We start from the raw sequence: 24,137 nt of genomic DNA on the forward strand, positions 1-24,137 counted from the left end.
ATACAATACATTCCATTTGTGTTTTGATTTCTCTCATCCTTAGTATGGCAAATGTGGAGAGAAGAATGAAGCTAGGACAGAGATTTTTGGGAGAGCAGGATCAGTTCTAGTAGTTCAACTGATTCCAGCACAGACTGCTCAATTTTACTTCACTTTTATTACAGAGTGCATTGCTAGTTTTGGAAATGAAAACAAAACTAGCAGAAATTTAGTAACTTTATAATAAATATAAACTGTCATTAAAATCATGGCCTCTTGGATTATTTGCTGTTACATAATCTATTAATAATATTTACTTTTGTCTTAAGGGCAAATAAAAACAGTTAGGCTTTCAAATGCAGTTATTCCTCCAGCTGGCATTATTGTCACTGCATTGTGGGAACTAAGGCATCAGAGGCAACCTGTTAACTCAAAGTGCTCAAGCAGAATGTAAACCAGTGAAAGAAAAATGCTTAAAATATTTAATCTAAAATAATGCCAAGTATTATACTTCCAGCTGCTCCCTATAAGAGACTTTTTTTTTTACAGAACCATGAACAGCCTCCCTTAGTAAACACCAAGTATTTTATTTTAGTTTTTCATTATATTGGGAAGTGCTAAAAAAGAATCCAGAAGGGCAAGGATTCTGATGGTAGTACCTAAAGAGAGTGACCCACAAGCAATGTCTGTTTTATAGTTATTTCAACAATTGCACTGTCCTGTTTTTTTTTGTGTCCAGAACATCAAGCAGTAACATGGGAAGAATGGCTGACTCTCCAGACAGCTTCTGAAGAACATAGCTGAAAGAATGGGATCCCCAAGAGCAACATCCCTGAACATTTCTCAAGTTAGGAAAATGAATGGCAAGGTGCACAAAATGGACTCAACAGCAGAAGGAATATCACAGGGTGCCATGGGGACAGGCTTTGTGACCAGCCAGCAGGTGTTTTTGTTAAGCAATTTAGTTCTAAACATGGAATGTGGGTAGCTAAGAGCCAAAATACACAGAGCATATGTAATATACCGAGCAATGTATAGAACATGCCGAGGGTTCCATTTGCCTGCAGGAAGAAAATATCCTTTTTGTAGTCATAGGAAATCAGTATTATCCAAGAATATGTCTTGCAGAACAGGAAAAAGTTTCCAGACAGAAATAATGCAGACATTGTTTTCTTAAAACTACTTTTTGACTGAAGGGTATTTTCATTTCTGTATCTATAGAGAAATAGAAGAGCTTGAAAAGGAAAAATCATTGACTTAAGCAATGTACCCACCTCTGTTAAGGTGCAAGAAGCACTCCTTGAAGTGATTTGCTTGGTGACTGTACACAGGATAGTAATTGCAAAACTCATTCCAGTAAAAAAAAAAGAAACAAAGCATGTTTAGAGACTGATACCTCAACTGAATAAAGGAAGTAACAAGTAACAGTTTTAATTGCTCAAAGCAAAGCATTCAGATTTCACAAGTGCCGAGACTGTCCTTAATAACAATGAAGGTGGTGAATAGGTGGTGCCTACTTGGGGAGGAAGTAGGGAAATGCAGCCTGTCTCAGTGCACAGTGTTCTTCTCCAGTGCAGGGAGCAGGAGCAGGAGCAGGAGCAGGAGCAGGAGCAGGAGCAGGAGCAGGAGCAGGAGCAGGAGCAGGAGCAGGAGCAGGAGCAGGAGCAGGAGCCGCCCAGGGAGGCAGGGCAGGCTCAGCCCCGGGCAGGCAGCAGCCGGGCTGGGCACCAGGGGGCGCTCTGAGGAGCCCTTTTATACTGCGCGGCACGGCAGGAGCGCCGTGATTGGTCCACGCGGGTCACCTGACCTCGTAGCGGACCAGCGGCCGCCCGGCAGCGGCGGGGCTGCGGGTCCCGGGGCTGCGGGTCCCGGGGCTGCGGGTCCCGGGGCTGCGGTCCCGGGGAGCGCGGCGGGGGCGGGCGCGCTGCTGTTCCTCTCCGCCCGGGGCCGTGGCTCACTGCACGGACGTGCCTGCCAGCCACGCCGCTCCTCCTCGGGCAGCAGCCACATCCCTGCGGGCACCTCAGACCGCGCGGGCGCGGGTCGTTCCAGGACAAGCTGCCGCCGCTTCCACCTCCGGCCGGCAGGTGGCGCGCGCCCCGCGCCCGGCGGGCTCTGTGCGGGGACCCCGGCGCGGGCAGCGGGGCAGGCGGCGGGGCCTGGGGGAGGCGGGGGAGCAGCTGCGGGCGCGGGGGGCGGGCTGGCAGCCTGGCCACGGGCTGGCGGGGCAGCCTGCCCGTTTGCCGGCCTCGGCCTGGGGTGTTGCTTGTCTTGCCCTTTGATTCCGCCTCCGCCGCTCCCATCCGCTTGTAGAGACCCCGGGCGGGGCAGGGCGGGCACTGCTGAGCCGGTAGGAGCGGGTGTGTCTCCGCCCCTCCCTCCCCCCTTTTGGTTGTTGGTTGTTTTTTTTATTTTATTTAGTTCTGTCCTAAAAAGTAGTTTGGAGGTACAAGAAGCCCGTGCGGGGCCGCGCCGGGCGGGGCCGAGCGAGCCCCGATGCGGGCGGGAGGGCGGAGGCGGCGGTGCAGGCGGCGGCGGGTTGTCCCGAGCCCGCAAAGCGGGGGCGGGTTCCCGGGGCGGGTTCCCGGGGCGGGTTCCCGGCGCGCTGCTGTGCCCGCCACACGGCGGGCATCTCCTTGGTCCTGGCACAGCCTGGGTGCACACGGAACCGGGGGCTGGTCCCGACAGGTGGGACTTGGCCGTGGGCATCCAGCCCGAGCCTTCGGGTCCTGTGTCTTCGAGTGAGTGTTACACAGGGAGCGAAGATCACATCTATTGGAGTTGGTTATATATTGTGCACTAGGGCTAGTAAAGGCCTTTGCGGCCCTGCAAAACTGAGATAAAAAACACGAATAGATGTGCCGTAATTTCAACTGTTCTTTACAGTTACTGAATTAGAAAGATCAGACAAATAAATTAAAGAGTTTTCGTCTGTTTTCACACAGCTAGAATTGGTACCTCTTTTAGCTAACAGAGGACAGCCCTCAAAAATTAGGAAAAACGAAGGTGATGTCCCAAGCAGAAGTACTGTAAGAACAGTTATTAGTTGTTAATAGTTATTTTAATATGCCCCCACCACAGAACCTTGTGATCATGGAGAACACGACAACAGAATTTGGTATTTGGCAGTTCTCTTTCACCCACACAGCCACACTTCCTTCAGGGGGATTACATTAATTTATTGGTTCAACCCTTCTAGTTAGCAATTCTAACATTAGTGGAACATCTGCTTGCTGGCTGACTCTATTCCTGCATTTGGCTTACAGCTTCTGTGTGGTGATTTTTCTTCGGTAACTTCATTTTTGGTAACAAGTTTCTTCAGTGACAATAACTGCTTCTTCATGGACAACTTCTCCAGGTGGTTCATGCATCTTGATGAAGCATCGGAGCACTTCAATGTCTGTTTAATGAAACAGGATAATTATAAAGGCTGTTTTTACAAGATTGTACTGTGCTGGGCATTGGGCTCCTTCAGCTGACTCAGAACAGTAAACCCAGGTGTCTGTTTGCATACATATGGCAATTTGGGCTCCTTCAAAAGTTTCTGAACTCCTTCACTGGAGGAAAAGAGAGCAGGAGTGTTCCTCTTTGCCCAGGAAGCAGATCAGATTTTTGTTAGGGATTTTTGTTTTTTGCTACTTTCAGAAGTTCCTGCTGCCCTCCTGTGCAGTCTGTGTTCACGGCCCTTGTGGTCCACTTCTTTTCTGAACATCATCACCTCTGCCTTTGTCAATGTAACGTGCCTTGCTGTACACTGGTTCTGCTAATTGATCCAGGTTCAAAACAGACTGCATTTTGTTTCTTTACACAAATCATTCTCTAGGAGACCTCATTAGGAACATACATTTTTTACTTTAGAAGGTCAAACTTTGATAATCCTTTTCAATGTAGCTGGTATCCTACACAATCAATGATCACTCTCTGATACAATCACCTATGGACAAAATCACACTGTAAGGCTGCTTGTGGCAATGAACCTGAAATATGTAAGCTGAATTTGGGAACCTTTTCTCTCCCAAGCCTAGATTTAGGTAGACCATGAAGAATTAAAGCAAAGATATCCTGTCCTGTTAATCAGCTGTGCCTTTCTCGACAGCATCTATTTCCCAAATTACAGGAATCCTCATATGAAATTCTCTGGTTACCTCTCCTCAGTGAGTGAGGACATGGCAGAGTGAAAAGGTCCTTTTGCTTGTTTCGACAGCAGTGGTGTCTTTTTGCATCCTGCATTCGAAGGTAGAATCCCAGGAGATCTTCCCCCTTCAGCCTCTTGGCGGGGTGCTTCTTGCAGCTGCATCTTGCTGACTCACACTCTTCCATTGGGCCGATCACAGTTCTGTGCCGCCTGGATTTTATCCCATAATTCTCACCTGCCAGAATGTCAGAAAACAATTAGTGACTATTAACTTCAAAACAAGATTTCACGGACAGCAGCATAATGACTGGCCAAGGGAAAGCTTTCTCAGTATTTGTCAAGAAACGAGGCCTTTGTCTGTGATCCTGGTGCACTTACCAGTTCCATGCGGGTCGTGTAAGCTAGCTTTAACATCTGACTGCTCAAAGGAGTCATGGCACAAGCATTTAAAAATTAACTAGACCTTCAACAGAACATCATCAAAAGTTAAAAGCAAAAGGTAGTAAAGCTTATTGAAAAAACGTACCTGTGTCCATCTTTTGCATACAACCAAAAGCAGGGTGGTTGTGTGGTGTGTGAGAAAGCAAGCCTTTTGTGTCAGAAGGATCAATAGTCTTTCATGGTGCTGATCCTAGTAACTTGTCTTTCACTCTTCCTGCTAAACTGTTTAGTAATAGCCTGCTGCTAGGCAATGGTCTTCTTTATGAGGAGCTGATCACAAACTGGAGGAAATGGAAGTAGATGCTGCATTTATTGTTGGCTGAAAAAAAACCGAAAGCAACCCTTTCTTACATGCAGAACTTGCAGATCCTGACTTTGGGTTAATTGCTTCCTTGGTGAGATAAGTAGAAATGGTATGTTGAAACTTAGTATGTTCATATACAGCTATAAATAGAAACAAATACTGTGGGATAATGACAGGAACTCTCATGGTGATACTTCCTCTGTAGGCTTTCATGTCAAGCTTAACCTGGTTCTAAAGACCTGTAGCTAAGCCTGAATAAGTTGGGACTGTCAGAAAAGGAACAGACAAGTATGCCTGAGGTTTTGGTGACCACAATATTTCTGAGCAATTCATTGCTGTACTTCCAGGTAGATACAAGTAACCGTGTCTCTTGTAGAAAAGGAGTGTAACAAATTCTGTGCAAGATCTGGGAAAATCTGTTTAACAAATCTCTTGGTTTTACACACTCATATTAATGCCATAAAGGAATGGCACGTGTGATATACCAGCTTGTTGCCATCCTCCTCTTGTGAGGTGCAGGGCCCTCTGTTGAGGACGCCACGGTCTTGTCAGCGCACTGACCGTCTCGGCTCGTCCTGCTCCGTGGTCTGACTGACTGGGAGCCAAGTCCATCGTTATCAACTCAGACTGTGCCTGCTGCTCCTCTGCTGTTCTGCTGGTGCTGGCACCCGTGCTGTCATCCACAGCAACCTTCAGTTTTCTGATCGAAATCTCTACATTCCCTCTTTCCCCAGTGCTCAGAAGCAGAGTTTCAGATTAACCTAAGAACAGATGTATTGGGGCAAACCCAAACTCTGTGTAGTAGCCCACCTCCAATAATGGCAAAATCCCAGCTTCTAATGCCTCGGGGAAAGGGCATTAAGACCCAGGCACTCAGCACATTACTTCCTTAAACACTCCTGTAGTTCAGAGGTGTGTGTTTAGGATTCCTCAGTAGACTGAATCACTTTCCTGGTTCTGCTGTATCCTTTTTGATACCAGGGGACCTAAAATGCATGTAACCTTCAATAGCACACCACACGAACAACGTAGATTTATTTTATAATGACAGAATACTTTCTGCAGTCTTTTCTATTTCTTCTCCAAGAATTTAAAATTAAATTTGTCTTAACAAGCTTGGTGTTGCATGGGGGATCACTACTGAAGAGTAATGATTATTGGACCTTACCACATTATTTTTATTTTCCTTTTACCTACAATAAATGTCATCTGCCAAGTGCAGTCAGCAATGCCTGTGAAGGCCTTCTGCTGTATTATATTACCAACCTTTGATTTTACAGGCCTGGAAAGCTTACTCATTAGGGATTTTTTGCTGTTGTTGCTGTTTCACTTTTCATTCCCTGTCAAGATCCGATGAGTGTTGAACACCACAGGTCTCTGTGCAGCACTAGTGTGACACTTCTGGAGTGCTGGGGCCCAGTGTTCTGGGCTCTCCAGTACAAGAAAGACATACCCATGCTGGAACAAGTCCAGCAAAAGGCCTCAATTAAGTGAAGCATCTTCAATACAAGGAGAGGGTGAGAGCTGGGACTGTTCACCCAGGAATGGGGAAGGCTCAGAGTGCATATAAATAATGCACAAGAGGGTGTAAGGAAGATGAAGCCAGGTTCTTCTGGGTATCCAACAACAGGACAAGAGGCAATGGGCACAAGATAAAATAAGGAAATTCTGTTTAAATATAAGAAAAACCTTCTCAGTAAAAAAAGAGTGATGAAACTCTGGATGCAAAGAGAGAGAGAGACTGTGGAGTCTCCATCCTTGGAGATCCTCAAAACCCAACTTAACCCAGACTTGGTCAGCTCGCTCTGGCTGACCACATTCCGTGCAGGGGCATTAGATTATATGATCTGCAGATGTGCCTTCCAGCCTCAACTATTCCATGATTATATGAGTTCTAAAAACATCTGTTGGGCAGGTTATTTATGTTATCAGCCTGAACAACATAAGGTTTCCAAGTTTAAATGCCACTATAAAGTCAAAGGCCATGTTAGTATCAGGAGAATAAATTCCATGTTTATTGGGATCCACAGTGAGACAATCCTCCAACAGCAGCAGTCTGTTTATTTTGCATTTCTAGTCTTCTCTCACCAAACCTAAATATTGTAGCAAACAGTGAATTAATTCTGCAAATACTAAAAAAAAATATCCAAACAAATAAAAAATAAAGCGGGAAAGTCCCTGTACAACTCTGTCAAATGACTATACAGACCTTCAGGGTTTTTTACAGTTACTGTATGAAAACATATCCAATGAGTACAGGCACACAGAAATAATCTGAAAGCCTAGAAGCCAAAAATCTAAATGCTTTCTCAGAAAGTACTCACTTAGCATGCATATACAGAAAGGTGTACAAAATGTTTGAGAGCTGCATGTGTTTAGAGAGACCTCTTGAATATATAAAAGTGTCACAGCAAAGTGAGTATTACACAAGGTTACAGCCAAAAAGTACTGAAGTCATACACACTTTTACTAAACATCAGCACGCTAAATTATATTAAGTCACAAAATGCATATATGATTTTAATAAACAAGTATATTGTTTAGCAGGGAGAAGTCTTTTCCTGGTGTACCTGACAAATATTTTTCTGGATTGCATAAAGCATCTGCAGTAGAAGATGCTTTGTTTGTGACTGGTTCAGCAGCATAACTGCAATATTTGCTTAAGTCTCTGAATACCTGTAGAAAGGAAATACAGAGGGAAGTATTCACTGGATGTATGGGGGAAAAAATCACCATCTGAGTGATTAAACACTGAAACTGGTTCCTCAGGGAGGTTGTGTAATGTCCATCGTTAGACAGTCTCAAAACTTGACTGAACAAGGCCCCAAGCAACCTCTTCTCTGAATTGGAAACTGGCCCTGCCTTGAGCAGGAAGTTGTACTAGATGACCCAAGAATTCCCTTTCAGTCTACAGTTTCCTGCAGCTCTATATGCTCTGTATGCTTCACAAACATCCCCTTTGCCAACAACATAAAGCATTTGTTCAAAGTTAAGTATTTTACAGCATAAGAGATGGATAAGTTTTTCATATCACACATAAGCCACAAAAAAAAATTAGGAATGGTGGGGAACTCCCACATGTTATAAAGCATGATTTGAAAGAGTAAAAATCCTTTCACATAAAATTTGGTTTCTTACTTCTGATAGAGTAAAAATAAATTCTAAAGTTCAAGTCTGAAAGCTTTAGAGTTTTAACAGAATCCAGCATAAATGCTTGGTAACCTATGCTCTCAATTGCATTTCTGAGCTCATCCAAAATAAAAATGGTGCTCACAAGCTGAGAGAGAGTCATTAGGCTTGAACTCATTTATAACATCAAAGTTTCTTAAAATTTGTGTTATACTACATGCCATATTAGAAGTAAAACCCACTTACACAAGTAGATTTTATCTACAGAATCGGAGAAAACCAGTCTAAACCATCCAGGTTCATAACAATAAAAAGCTTTTCCAGAACTAATCAGGAGTTTTTTATCAAGGAGTTTCTCCCATAATTCAAGTTCTGCTTCAAATGTCTGTGATTTTAAGAACTAAAAGAAGAAAACAATTTTTTATTAAAGGTTGAACATGTGCATAAGTTAATTGAAAAGATTTTTCCAGGATTTGATGAAGTGTGTAACAACACGTACAAGTAATTTTTACACTTAAAAGCTTCACATTCCCACCCTTTTTCAAACTTCTTACGTACTTTTCTGAAGTCTGCCCACACATAGAGTCCTCCTGAACTTTGGAGCACACGTATTCCAACATCTGCAAGCCCATCCACAAGAATATTCTGTCCTTCTTTAAGTCGCTTTTTGTTGGTGGGAAAAAAAACATTATCCAACCAATCTATCAAAGCAAGAAAAATGTAATAGTTTTACTTCCACCTGCAATGGAAAAACAAAAGAGTTAAATGGAAACATTTCTAGCGTGGCTAACCTCTGTCCCTGAGGAACTGACTGAGAACATGCTGAACAGGTCCAGGACACCTATGGAAGACAGCCAGTTTATTCACAGCTTTCTGAATGTCATGATTTCTGGTGTACAATACTGCAACTCTGATACCATTCATGCCAAAATCCTAGGAGGACAACAACAACAAAAAAAGAGAGTGAGGTGCAGTTTTAGCTGTATGTTTGTGCTTTGTCAAGCCACCAAATCTACGGTCATTGTGAAATACAGGAATAAAAGCCTTCTGGAGTAAATTCTCAGGGCTGCCAAATGGTGTCCATGGCGTGATAAAAAACCAGCCAGCAACTTCCAAACAACCATGTGTCAGGGAGGTCAGTGGCTTGAATGGGGTTGCTCTATGGGCTGACAACTGAGAACATGCTTGGCCTGGTCCTGTTATACCCTACTATGATTTCCAAGCAGTCATCAGTTTATTGTTCCCTCAAAGAGAAGGGAAAATGCTACAGATCCAAAATGTGATTGTATGTTGCAGTGCCTTGAACACATATGCATTAGCTGTTGCTGTTAAGTAGATTCCAAGTTAAACTTAGACCTCTAACAATTTTTACACTACCAAAGAAGAAAACAAATTAACAAACAAAGAGAAACTCGGTTTCGTACCTATAACACAAATTAGGTCAGAACAGCCCAACTAATTTTTGTGGAGAAATATCTTAAGTTAAAACACAAACATAATATTTTTACCTGTCTTGCCAAAACCCCACATAAAATGTGTCCGTTCAGGATCTGGTAAACTGCATGAGAAAAGAGGAAGATAAGAACTATTACTATAGAACAAGTTAGGAAAGTTACAAAAATGTTTACGTTTGTAAAAATTTAGTAATTTCTTAGTAAAGCTGTTATTTAATCCTTGACATGACATTTTTTCAAAGATCTTTTCACCAAAAAAACTGCCCTGTGGAACTGATCTCCCAAGTGTGTGTTGAGGCACCAATTCACAAAAAAAACCCAACAAAAAGCACACACAAAACCAAACAAATGGAAAGGATCTGCACTAAAAATGTAATGTTCCAGTGAAAATTCCCAGATTCCCACTGCATAGTCAGCAGGCACACACACATTAAAACAGAAGCAGTATTTCCACAAGTGACACACAACTGCTCTTCCACTTGATGGAGAAGAGTTGTATGCTCAACTATGCTGCATTTTAGGCTAGGGAAGGGAGAAGCAAACATTTTAAGGTGTGCATCTACACAGTAGGGTGCAACCAAATCAAACACACCTCAGTGTATCACTGCAGGTGATGGATTTATTTCTCCTTTGTGTAATTTCCTGTAAGTAGGGCCAAGGCTGGAAACTTCCTTCTTTGGCATAATGGAGCTCAGGGAACTTTCACAATAATTAAAGTATTTGTTTAGGCTTTATTTATGGTTCATGCTCTTAGATGCATGAGGCAATACCCAGTCACTCCCTGAGCTTGGCTGGACTTGGATGGACTTGGAAATTCCCCATCTATATGACATTCATGCAGTTATACAAAAACAATCACATACTTTTGGGAAAAGTGTTATTAGCCAAATACCAATAGGTTAAAATATACTTGAAACATTTATTTTTTTAATCAATTGTTGCAGGAAACTAAGTGCCCAACAGCATATTAGTCAGGAAGGAGACTCCTTATAGCAGGTAACTTGCACAACCTTAGGCAACTTCATGCCCATTGAGAGGTGAGAACCTTACACTTGGGCTGTGTGACAGGGAACAACAAAGAAAAACAAAATGGCAACATGACTAAGGGGTCTGTCAATTTTTATTGTTATTACTGTATCATACACATTACCTGGAAGCAAGAGATCTGCCATTTAAAGCTCTCTATCAAGATCTTTTGTATTAAGTAGTCTCATAGTTGCAGAGACTGGGATATGAGTTCATTCAAGCTACACCACTTATACTAGCTAACCAGAAGGTCAAAAGAAATTGCATGGGATTAAATATCTTCTAATCTCTGCTCAGAAGTCACACTTACCAATCTAAGCTAAGAACACTGGTGAAGGTGGTACCATCATAAACAGACAGCATGTATATTTCATCTATGATTACATGCAATTCATGTCTGCAAATCAAAAAATACAGGCAAATTAACACATTTAAAAGAAATTTCTTAGCATATGTGTGTGTATTATCTCAACTACTGCCATAGCAAAGTACCCATAAACACGCCTGTTTGCTCTTCTATTCCCACTATTAATTTTACACGAAGAGGTCACAAGGCATACTGTGAGCACTTGTGCATCACCAATTTCTATTTATACAGATTCTGTATTTCACAGCAGCAACAACATGCCATAGATCTGAAACAAAATCCAACTAACTGCATGCTCAGTCCAGTGGTTCTCTGGAATATGCATGGTCTCGCCCAACTCTCATTTAAAATGTAAAATGAACACAGCAATGCATTATGAACTTTTTTAACATGCAAGATTCTCCAGTGAGAAGTCAAATGCAGATCTTAGATTTAAAAATAGACTTGTCATGCAATTAGGATAACTGTCCAATGAAGAGAAGTGTGAAAGCCACAGTAAACAGTAAGCCATGTTAGCATACCTGGTACCAAAAAGCCATGCAAATATTCATAAATATTGAAAAAACTCTGCAGAATGGTTTTAAAGACCCAAGTAGTGCTGGTATCCTCTTCTAAGTAAACCTCAATTTGATTATTGAGTTCTGTATTTTTTTAGAAGGAAGTCTGGTTTCAGAACAGTTTTTACATTAAAAATGAAAGTTTTGTTTCTAATTCTTATGCTCTAACATGATTTCAGTGCCAGCTTAAGTTGGTTGCATCCTGAAATCCATGTGGCATGCTGAGAAAAGATACATTTGCCTTTCTAAAAACTTGGTAACTGGAAGTAGCACATTGAATTCTATCAACCTCCACTATTGCTTCCGTAAAAGAAAATCATGCAAAAAATGCAGGAATGTTGTGTTATCCCCAGTAATCTTTGGTAATTAATGCAAAATTAATGCAGACCTACTCTATTTAAGATTGTCAGAATCAGTATTGTTAGCTTTCAAAGTGAGTGAAGGATTTTGCCGTCACTCTTTGGCAGAAGCTCATTGAAATAAGAAAGGAATATAACTTTCCCTAAAAAATATATAGGTGATTCTCAAAAGGAAGCTTTATCTCCATTAGCACCCAAGGGATTCAGGGAACTGTTAAAACTTAGAATATGAACTCTGAGTTGGATAAGGATGGAGGAAGTGGAATGGGGATGAGATATTTCAGAGGTATCTTCCTGTGATGGAAAATGACTTTGCTTGCACATTTCAAGCTAAATATGTATAAAAGATGCTACAAAACTTCAGGCCACTGACTTACTCCTTGCAAATTAAATTTCTTTCCCCCAGTATCAAATATGAAGACTTTCTTATTTTGATAGTGTTTCAAATGACAATGCTGGCCATGTTTACTACCAGTCATCACCTGTTGTCATTTTTCCAAGCCATGCATCAAGGCAGGTTAATAAAGAAACTTTGTTAGGCAAATAAAAAGCTTTATAAGTTTGAACTACACATAAAAGAAAACAAAAAAATCCCACCAGTTGTTCATTAAGAAAGACATTGTTAGATCCCAGGTTAAGCAATTTATTTTGGTGTTACCAGAAAGGCCAAGTAAAAAGGATAGTTACACAAGAAACCTAGTCAGGACCCTGACTGCCACCTCCTCCAAACACGTACAAGCAAAGAACAGGTGATCACCAAAGGTGATTTTTCATCACTGTAATTTTGCATTAACAGAAAATGAAACACCAAACAAATAGCACTAGGGGCTCATACCTGTGTGCAAACTCTAGATATTATTTCAGTAACTGTGCTGGGTAAGTGTGCCCTAATGGGTTGTGGGGGTTGATCAGGATTAATGCTCTGACTCGGATTCCCTGGAAAAAGAAAAACTAGTCATTGGAGAAACCAACAACATCAAACCAATGACTAGTGAGGCTGCAGCAAAGAAGTTTGCGAACCCTTTAATTACAAGCAGTGTTTGAAAATTATTTAATTTTGTACTATCATTCATATACAGACTAAGGTTCCAGCTACTGACCTTGTTCTGTAATTTATCCAATACCACCCCAAAAACATATTAAATCGTTTATTAGTAAATGCAAATCAGGTTAGCACTCATTTGAAACACCCATTGATATCAACAGGCAAGATTATGGTGCTGTAAGGATTAATGGAATAGACCCCATTTGTGTCTTAATTTCACCATCTGGGATCACCTTTAAAGCTTTTCAGAGGTCCTGCAGGACAGCAAAGGGTGCAGCTGCCGTGCGGCTCACATCAGGAGAGGGAAGGCAGGGTCCAGCCACACCAGCCTCCCCCTGGTGAGGAGGGTTAGAAAACAAGGGGGTTCTACCCCATCTCTCGTAAGACTGCACACCAGCCCCAGTGCACCAGACATTGTATTATCCTTGTTTTGTCCTGGCAAGGTAATAAAAAATTGCCACGTATCTGAATATCGGATCGCAACAGATGTCCAGCCCAAATCTACCCTTCTCTAGCTTAAAACCACCCCCCCTTGTCCCATCATTACATGCTCTTGTGAACAGCTCTTCCCCAGCCTTCTTACAGGCCCCTTTCAGGTATTGGAAGGTCACTATAAGGACCTCCCAGACACTTCTGTAGACTGATTCTACAGGCTACTTCCAAAATAATTACCCAGGACTGAGAAAATTACTGTGGTTAAATATGGAAAAGCTGAACAGAAATTGGACTTGGACATCTAATAACCTGCCAAGTAATTAATTTTTCAAGAGTGCTTGTTTGTTTCAACAAGTAATAGAATCCCCAGAAAACTGAAGATTGCATTACTTGCTGTTCTGTAAGATTCACAGAGGTCTTGGGCAAATAATTACTTTTTAATTATTTTTCTCAAGCATGCAGAATTTCTGTTATAGAAATTCTCTCCACAGAAGATTAAGGTTTTTTTATTCAACTATTCTAAGAGATTATAAATATTCTACTGTGTAATAAGAAGAGTCCCACATAATAAAAAATTAGATTACAAGTACAAATATAATAAATCTTTTTAATGCCACAAGTATTTTTCAGAAAATAATCTATTCTCTATTTGCTAAAAAAAATATATCCTTAGTGTACATGAACATAAGCTATATGCAGCAAATACATTTTTATTGTACACAATCAAAGAGTGCAATGACTACAGCAGGAACTTTCAAGACTTAAAAACATATCAACATGAGGAGTTACCTTATTGCTTCATGTTTGGGATAAACTTGAAATTAAATTAGTATTTTTTATTTCTGCATTTCTAATTTTCAGACAACCTCACCCACTGCAAATTCTTACTCCACCCAAGCCTCTCCTGAAGGAGATTATCTGCAAAGGCCAACGCCCAGGGAACTCCAGGAAATCAAGTTCAATAATGAGGAAGCCCTGATATTTATTTTCCCTGCCACGTGCAATTTGTTTGAGCATTAATGCAAGAAGTTCACCTGAAATGAACTTCAGTGTATTGCCTCGAATTGCAGCTACAAGAAGAACTGACCTGAAAGGAAGGCAAGATGCAGATACAGGGGCAGCTGCCTCACGACCCTCGCACGACAGCGAGGGAGTGTATTTGACACCTGACATGCATGAAGCAGAAGGTGCCAAGTGAGGTGATACTGGTGATACAGGAACAGCTGCTGTGGGACAGCAGTTTCTCCACTGCCATCCTAGCCTAGCTCCTCCACCTTTATTTTATGACACATATCCAAAGCAGATGTCTGCAACATTCTTTGTGAGGACACTTTCAGCTCTAGAAGGATGACAAACACGCGCAGATCTCCAAAGACTGATGTGGTCTCTGACCCAGCACCTTGTCCAGCCCCTCACCCTGCCAGCCCAGGGACACAGGAGGGATGGATGCTACTTGCCTCCCTCAGCGAGGGTCAGGGGACAGGTGGCTAATTGCTCAGGCTCACATGGGCTGGCAGAGGCAGAGACAGATAACACAGACATACAGATGGTGTCTAAATATAGGCACCATGCTGATCAAGCAATTAGCTAACTAGGACAGCTTCAACATGTCTATAAAAAAAAGTGTTACACACATATTTGTGTGTAGCCAAAATACCTGCTTTTTTATATCTTATAAAAATATATATCTTACATCTTACTTATATCTCAACTCTGTAAGTGACCTTCCTTGTAACTATATGCTTTAGCTAGTGTTAAACCTAATTTTCCATTCTAGAAGAGGACACAAGAAGTCAGTCTCAGTATTTTGAAACATCACTGCCATCACCATTACATATTTAATAAAATGTTTTACTAAACTTCTGCTTCTTCTGCTTAATCTTTTTGAGCATGATCACAAACAGGTAAGTTTAAGTGCATTTATAATTTTCCATGGAATGGGTTATGAATATCAAGACAGTAAGATCAGGAAACATTTTTGGCTACTTTGTGGACACTCACAAAACCAAACATTTCCACAGGGAAGAAAGAGCAGTTCCAAAGACAGAGAGGAATGTCAGGAAAAAAAATAAATTGTATGTGACAAGCATAATATCTTCATTTATGCAATCCTGATCAGAATAAAATCACTGAACATATTAAGTATTTTAAACTAAGGAAGTTTCCTAAACTCAGGAAAATTGCATTTGTAATTTTTTGTTCGCTAGCAATCCCTTGTTATTTGGAATTCAGAAGAACCCTCTTCAAAATCACTTTAGGCATATTTCTTTAATTCAGCGACTGGGTGATTACAGTAGCATATTCTCCCTTCTGAGGGTCAGAACAATAGCTTGTTTACACCACTTCAAATTTCATTAAAATCTACAGAAAAAGAAACTCAGTCTTGAAACACAAGTTAAGATCAGTTCTTCAAAAAACATAGTCAGGGAGTTTCTCTGCATTTTGTTACAGTGCCCAAATTATAAACTCAGACTCCTGTTGCTAGAATTGGACCCACCTCAGTCACACGACTGAAACAGACTACACAGATTAAACTTTACAAATGCTTCAGTGCTGAGAACACATGCTGCTTGCCAACTAGTAAAACATGAAAATCTGAAGTCAATGTTACCAGAACCTGCTTTGTAGCTCTCTGCAATGCATCTTCTAATTTTTCAACTGTTAACTGGAAAGGGTGACTTTCTTCATCAGTCACCTACAGAAGAAAAAAAAAGCAACAAGAATAAAAAAATGAATAAACACTCCCACCTAGTGAAAATGCAATTCTTACTGTCTTTTATAAAATAAAATAATTTGAAACTAAGATCAGTAGCTTCTATATAACTCGAGTAATTTTTGTTTAGGTGTTGCCCTTACCCACAACTGGACTATCAGCAACTTGCAGAAGAACTTGTGTACTTGAAAGATCAGGGTGGTGGTTTTTCCCCTTTGACTGTATAATTTAGACTTATGAAAGATGCTTCCCCCCCTACACCTTTGACTTGCCTCACAGTTACTGAGCTTTTAAAAGGGGGAGCCAGTGTTACACAACCTGCATGGCAGATACATCTTTCAGTGCTTAAGGGGAACAATTTGTGAACCAGATTTGCTTGTAGAAGTGACAGACTTAGAGCTGACAAATTATAACTCAGCATGTCAGTGCAGAACAGTGTCTGCACAGAATGAACATAATCCAAAACATCTGATGACAGCAGCCTCCTATCATGCTGCAAAAAGAAAAGTGCTAGCCTGGTCCTCTCTCTCTGCTTGGACTCAGTTCACATCTTCAGATTTTTTGATTGTTCCCTCTGAAATGTCTGTTAATGCCTGTGAACAGCTGAAGCTTTACCTCACTGGACAAGGGCACATGAACAGGCTGCATTCCACTGTAGAGCCAAGTCTTTGAATTTCGACCACCGTAGTAGGGAGCTGGAATAAGGTATCCATCTGAAAACATTAAAAAAATGAACTTAACATTTCTCATGAGCAATTATTTCATTATACTCTAATAGACGAAACAGATAACCTAAGAATTTGACATTAGATTTATTCTCAAGGCCTTCACTGTGTCCTAAACCGATATTAAAAAAAAAATACAGCACGTGTCAATCAAGTTGAATTCTTTCCCAATATTCTTCCTTAGCATTTGCACTAGCAGATTTGATAGTCATATGTGATTCATTGAAAGGGAATGGACCTGATCATCCACTTGTTTTATTTATTTATTTCAATAATAATGACAAATAACAATCTTGCTCTGTAGCAATCGTTCTCTAATGCTCTGTTACTATGTATCTTCCATCAGGAATTGCTGTACCCCTCAGCTACTGCTTGGGGGGGCCCCAGGTGCTGTTTGGCAGCTGGGCAGCCTGCAAAACTCTGCAACTTGTTTCCCTCCTCATTTTGTTTTTTGCTATGAAGCAACCCAGGCTGGTCTTCTCCTGGAGATACTGCAAGAGCCCTGCGTGATGGGGTATGAGAGGGGATGGACTGGGCTTCTTACATTAACCAAGGGGCAAAAGGGGAAGAGTTCCTGTTAAAACTCTTCAAATACAATGAAAGCTGAACATCCTAAAATACCCAGGACACAGGTAACCTTCAGTAAACATTAAGTCACTGTTATTAAACATTTAAAGGTAAAAAATCTCATGGATTTCACAACACTTTTGCCACTGATCTGCTGAAGTTGCTGCATCACTCCACCCTCCTCCTGAGGGTTTTTGGTGCCAGTAACAGGGTGTTAGGGGGTGGTACAGCCTCCTGCACCAGAGGCCATGTAAGTCACCCTGCTCACCCTCCTTCCCTGGCAGGTATTCATGGATTTCCCCATTTTCTGCTGTATTGCACACATACACTGCTTTCCTTATTCCAAACCAGAAAAAAACAATTTTCCCTTGCTGAGTTCTTTTTCCTGCTACTGTCGACCCCTGCTGTGAGCAGGTGTTTCCTGGGGCTTTATTCCTCCAGCTTTGCATTCCCACCTCTGCTTCCTCTTCACCACCACCCTTGTTTGACCAGGAATCCCTCTTCTGCTGCTGCTCCACTCTCCAGTCCCAGATTCCTTTTAAGCGTTTTCCTTACCCAGTTACCTAAATTTTCTGCATCCCAGATTTCAGCCCAGACCACCTTCCTGCCTCCAGCTTCCCCAGTGGTTCCTACCTCTGTTTCTCACCACTATTAGAAATACACTGCATTCTCTTGATACCCTTCTCCTCTTCCTATAACACTGTTTTTTTAAAAAAACAAAAAAAATATACAGACTGCATTCCAGGAAGCAAGTGGTCCTGCTGAGACCTCAAACACCTTCCACCATTCTAAAAATAAAGGCATTAGTTCCATTTGTCACTCTGCCAGTGACAAAGAAATACCATGCTTTGCTTCACTGGGGCAGCCAGAATACCAGGAGGCTGTCAGAGGTCACAATACAATTACATTCACTGCTAACATACATTTTTAAGTAAAATGGTCAAGCTTTTACTCACCACCAGGGTCACATAATACAGTTGACAGAGTAGCAAAAACAGCACAGCAGCCATTCATAACAGTTATCTGAAAGATGTAGTGCAAAGTTTCATTTAGCGATGACATAATTAGCAGAAATACCAGCACTTCTCTAGTTTAAATTAAAAAACAACCAACCAACCAACAACAACAACAAAAAAAACCAAACAAAAAACCAAAAACAAACAAACAAAAAACCCCAACAAACCACAGAATGAAAAAGCCAGACTACTACACCTGTAACAGCAAGTCCTCAAACCGTACATGTTGCCCACTTTTTCAAATGGAAAATTGATACTGCTAAGACTTCTGCAAATCTGGCATATAACCCTCCTGGAGTAACTTGCTGACATTTTTGTTCAAATTTATTCATTATCAGTTTAAGAAAAACAAGATGGAAAGATAAAGCACTTGTCTTACATGTTCTGGATTCAGGGCTTTTGCAGCTCCGGCATAGTCAGTTAGAAATTTGGCAATTTTTTCTCTGAAGCTAAAACACAGAATTAAAGTCAACTGTGCAATCATATATTTCTCAGGAAAAAAAACCCAAACAAACCACAAAATACAAACAGAAGAATGAAGCTTACCAAAAGCAGAACAAATGCATAACTCATTCTGTTATGAAAGCCTTGAAGATTTTTATTAAGTAATATAATTTCTTCAGATATCCAGCTTTTGTGAGACAGAAGCACAGAGATGCCATCTGTTACCCTGAATAACAGTGACTGTGACTCAACTATTATTGCTGTAAACTAGAAAATGAGTAAATAAAGAAGCATCTTGGATCCCAGGTGGGATCTGGTTTTCCATAAAGAATTTGGGTACCAGAAGCAGTGAATACATGATGATTCTTTTGACCAAAACAGGCTTTCAGCACAAGTGAAGATGATGGTGGAGATCCTCAGTGACCCAGCATTTCACCTCTACTGTAGAGTCCCCAGAGTTTCAGTTTATCCCTTATTGAGGCTAGAATGAAACATTCCAGGAATGATTTGGAAGAAACAGCAATACATGTTCCCTTGCTTGCCAACAAGGCCTGGATTTCTGCCCTTTGGCATTCTAGGTCTTTGGGGCACAGTGAAGGTGGGGAGAAAACCAGAACCAAAAAATCCAGTGAAGTGACTCCTGTACTGGAACCCAAAAGCTGTGATAAATGGGAAAATGAGCTTCGTACCTCCTACTACCTTGTGTATCAGAATACTGGAACAGACCAGGCTCCAGATAATTCATGTCAGGTCTTGTGAGCTAGAGACACGAGAGAGAGTGTAGAGCACAGCATTCTTGCAAGTTTTGTTCTGCTGTAGTATGTGTTTTTAAAATAACAAATAGTATCCAGCAACATTAAGGGAATGGAGAGTATTAAAATGTATGAGTTACAATTTTGTTTATACTTTGCACTTCTCTTTTTTAGTTTTAAGACACTAGAAAACAACATTAAAATATCATCAAAATGAAGGAAGAATATAACGAAGTAATTATGTATTGGATTGTTCAGTCATATATTAAAACCTGAGTGACACCTTGAGGCAAAGCAGCCCAGCTTTACCTAGGAGATCATAGAGTCATAGAACTGTTCAGGCTGGAAAAGCCCCTTGGGACCCCTGAGTCCAACCATCATCCCTACTCTAAGCCATATCCACCAACACCACATCCAAACAGCCCTTAGACACATCCAGGGATGGTGACTCCACCACCTCCCTGGGCAGCCTATTCCAGCGTCTGACCACTGTGTATGTATGAGCCAGAACACCACAGTCTCCAGCAGATGAACTAGGATTAACAGCTCTGGAGAAAAACGTAACCTGCGAAGAATGCAGTTTCCCTGAGCTGTGTTTCAGGGCTGGATCTCACTGCAGTGCAGAGCAGCACAGCCCTTAGGTTGGAGCTTTAACTTTGCTCAGAGTCTGAGTTTCATGTAGGGAGGATTATCAGTCAAAGTTTTGGCACTGACATCAGAAAAGTGTCTCATCAGGCCATGATTTTCCCCTCAGAAAATACTTTTTTTCCTGAAAGGTACCATTCCAAAGCAAAATTTGCTGCCAAAACAGGAATAGAGTATTTTATCAGCTCTGTTTGTAGTACATGTTCAATCAAACGTGAACCAAGCTGAAGCAAAACGAAAACTGTTCTGTTTTTCAACCAGAAGCAAGTTTTCAGTGTAAATATTACTCGGTAAATTATTTCTGAGTGTGCAGGAGGTACCAAGGTAGCAAGTGTGCTTCCTTGGGAAGCTGCTGGTCACAGCACCATCCCTGCCCCGCCCGGTTACTTTGCCTGCGCTAAATTGTTGTTGGCGAGAAACTTGGAACTCGTCGAAGACCGGGCGGTGACGCCCCCGCGCAGGCAGAGGAGAGCAACGCTGACTCGCGCCCCTCCTCAGTCGAAGCAAAGCTTGTTCTCACTGGTGCCCACATTCAGGATGCCCTGGAAGAGACGGCAGCTGCCAGAGGATGGCAGGGCAGGACTCCCCACGCGGGGCTCGTTCCGCGGTGGCTGCGCGGCCCGGGCGCGGCGGGGCTCGGCCTCCCGCACCGCCTCCCGCACCACACCCGCCCGGCCCGGCCGCTGCCCCCGCACCTGAGGACTGAGCTCCCGATCGAAAGGGTCGGCGACGTAGAGGGCGAAGCCCACGCCCCGCAGCGCTGCCGGCGATGCGGGCGCCGCAGGCCGAGGGGGCCGGGGCCGCCCCGACGGGCCCGACGCCGCCGCCGCTCATCCCCGGCGGGGCCCGCACCGACCCGCGGCGAGGGGCCGGGAGGGGGGACGGGACGAGCGTGTGCCGGGCTCTGCTGGAGGCTGGGGGAGCGGGGCTGCGGGGGCTGCCCCGCACAGACGGCGTCTCTGCCCCGCGGGCCCCTGTTTTGTAGCCTCCGCGGCTTGGAGCGCTGCCCTGCGCGGCGCGGAGCCGCCGCAGCCCCCTCTGCGCGCTGCCCTCAGGTGTGGCTTGCTCTACCTGTGTTCTAAACTTTAATGAAGGACGCTTTGGTCTTCTAAAAAACTATAATAAAAAAAAAAAGTCTTTTAGACATTTCGAAAATGGGCGAATTTTTTAACTCCTGGAAAAACGGGGATCAGGAAATGGGCTACGAGGTAACTGTTGGCAAATAGAACTGTTACGCACCCAGAAGCTCCCGTTGTAGCTTTTTAGTATCTAAACAAGGTCATGGTGTTCTAGTTATACAATTATTTAAACGGTGCTTTGGCAAGATACCAGCGTTGTATTAAAGCAATATATGTTACCAAGAAATAACGTAACTGCTGTTTCCTGAAACTTAGCAATAATTAGGGAATTGGAAGATAACATTGAATCTGAAGGATCCAAATATCTTTCTAACAGAAAAATGCCACAAAACTAGGAGGATGGCTTAATCCTAGTGGTCCTTATGCTGCAATTACATGATACATCATTGACAGGATTTTGTGGGTGGTTTAAAATATTTTGCTTTTTATCCTGCAAAGCTGCTGATCTCTGGAAGTCAGGGAAATCATCCAGCAGCTGTGTGATCTTAGTAATTTCTGACGTACCAAAACCCAATGCCAGCACCCACTTACCCACTGGGTCTCCACGAGATACCTGCTGTGTTACAGCTGTGCCTAAATTGGGTAATAATCATTGCTGTCAAATCTGAAGAGCTGGGTTTGGGTAGACAATGTAGAAAGAGGTCATCTTTGTGCATCTAGGAGTCACAGACAGACTCTTCTCCTGGGATATCCTTCTTTACTAAATAATTTCAACTAATTTGAGCTACTAAAGACTAGTGTGTGTCAGCACTGCTGAGGGGCACACCATATAACCTGCTTATCTAATAGCAGCTGACTCAACACTCCTGTGTATGACCTTACAGGAAGGCCAAGCACTTGGCCAAGCAGCACCAGGTACTAGAGGACACAAAGGAATATTTTTTTTCCACTTAATTTCTATTAGTCTGGCTTACACTTGCAACCTGAATACCAGTAAACTGATTCAGCATTTCTTCACCAGCTACCATCTAAGCATCTGCAAGTATTTTATCCTAGATCTGCCTGCTGCATCACTGGAAGAGCACACTGGACCTCAATCCATCAGTTTGGATCTCAGCATAGCTATGACAGATTGTTACCCTTTGGCCTGTTTTAGAAATGGGGAAACTAAAGCAATTGTGCCTTCAAACAAGATTTGTACCATTTTAATCCTGTTGTGCATATGCTAATGAAAAAAAGAGAAATAATCTGGTATAGGACTTGCTGGAAACCTAAAATGGATTATAGAACTAATGTCTCAAAATTTGTGGCTGAGGCAAAACTGGGTATTAATAGCTGCCAAAATTCTCATGTATTACAACAGCTAGCACTGAGGTCACACACCTTATCATCCTGACCATCTCCCTGGCACTTCCAATACAAAATGCTTCACTTAACCCATACTTTGATCTGACGCCAAGATCCTGCCAACAGAAACCCCACTTTTATGAGAGGTCACCCCAAATGCCTCCCAAGAGGCTCCACAGCCCCTGTACTGAAGCATGTGGCAGGAGGGCTGTTTTGCCAGACCTCTGCCAAACCACCTCAGCCCCCTGGCCCAGCAGCCCCTGGGCCAGTTGCAACTCGGTTGTCCCCAAATGACACCTGTGAGAGTGAATTCCTACCTGGCAACTGACACTGACTAACTGTAGACTCGTCTCCCAGCTTCATTCCATAGGATTAATGCTGCTTAACTCATGCAAGAAATTCTGTTCTTCTGGCCTGATCCAAGTCCCTGCATTGCTCACGGTTTTATGACTGTTACCCCAGCTCCCTCAACATTCTGACACCTGAGCCTTTCAGTAGTGCTAATTGCACTGATTATTGACTTGAGTCATCTGTTTTCCAGAAACTTTTTTTGAGTTATTGACTCAATCTGGAATTGTGGAGCACTTCAAAAGCAGTGATTGAAATATTTATCAGCTACAGAGCAGACAGCTTCCAACATAAGTTGCTTTTAGAGTAAAAGCTGCCTAAACATTTTTAAAAGAAAAAATATGGGAGAGTGGAGGAAACTGAGTTCCTATTAGCAAGATGAAATAATCTCTTTTGTGTAAACAAGGTAAGTGTTTACATCTATTCTTAACACTGGCTTCTGCAGAATACAGGGAAAGACTGGTTGGCAATTGAGGAAAGGTCAGTGACAGCTGACAATGTTGGTGGCAACAGGAGTGAAAGGAAACGGCCACCCCTAGTTATCAACCTTTTACATGGTCCATAGTACATACCCAGGAAAAATGCTGTATCACTTAAGGGAGGGAGGAATGACAGATGGGCTAGTAGGGAGGCACAGAATTGGTCTGTTTTATGCTGCTGGTTCACAGAGAGTTTATTTGGCCAGTCAGTTGCTGGAGGAGACTGGAAAGCTGTGCTCAAAAGGCTCAAACACGATGTGCCTCTGGCTGCCTGTGGTATCCTTGTGAGCCATTGCAGCTGAATCCCACTGCCCCATGGAACCTGACACTAACTGTGCTACTGGACCCTCCTCCCTCTTGCTGTACTTCTTAGTACCAGGGCTTGTGAAAGAACCTCCACAGGCCAGCTGAGGTTTCTTGCCAAACACGTCTGTAGAAGGGAACGTCCACCATTTAGCTGAAGGCTTTATGCTCCCTGGAGACTGGACTTCTCTTCCTGTAAAGCAGATCTTAGCCAGGCTTCCTTTAAGTACAATTCCTTGGGATGGGATGTTAATATTTAATTGAGAATGTAACTGAAGATCACCTAACAACAACTAGTTATTAATAGTGATCTGCTTTCTTGGATCAAATGATACTACCCACAGCAAGAGTCCAGGTTATCTATATAGGTATCTGTCTGTGTGTATATACAGACAACAGCCACACCCCAGGTAGTTCCACACACTGGTGAAATTCCTTGCATGTAGAAAGGAAGAGCACAGATTTGGAACTCAGGCTTCCCGTTTCTT

General features: G+C 42.4%; 1 pseudogene; it reads right to left on the reverse strand.

Annotated features, from left to right (window-relative positions):
- Positions 1-7,374: 7,374 nt before the first annotated feature.
- On the reverse strand, positions 7,375-20,927 carry LOC127381072 (1-aminocyclopropane-1-carboxylate synthase-like protein 1; annotated as a pseudogene).
- Positions 20,928-24,137: the final 3,210 nt, after the last annotated feature.

This window comes from Apus apus, chromosome 2 (genome assembly GCF_020740795.1).
Source record: "Apus apus isolate bApuApu2 chromosome 2, bApuApu2.pri.cur, whole genome shotgun sequence".
NCBI classification, from domain to species: Eukaryota; Metazoa; Chordata; class Aves; order Apodiformes; family Apodidae; genus Apus; species Apus apus.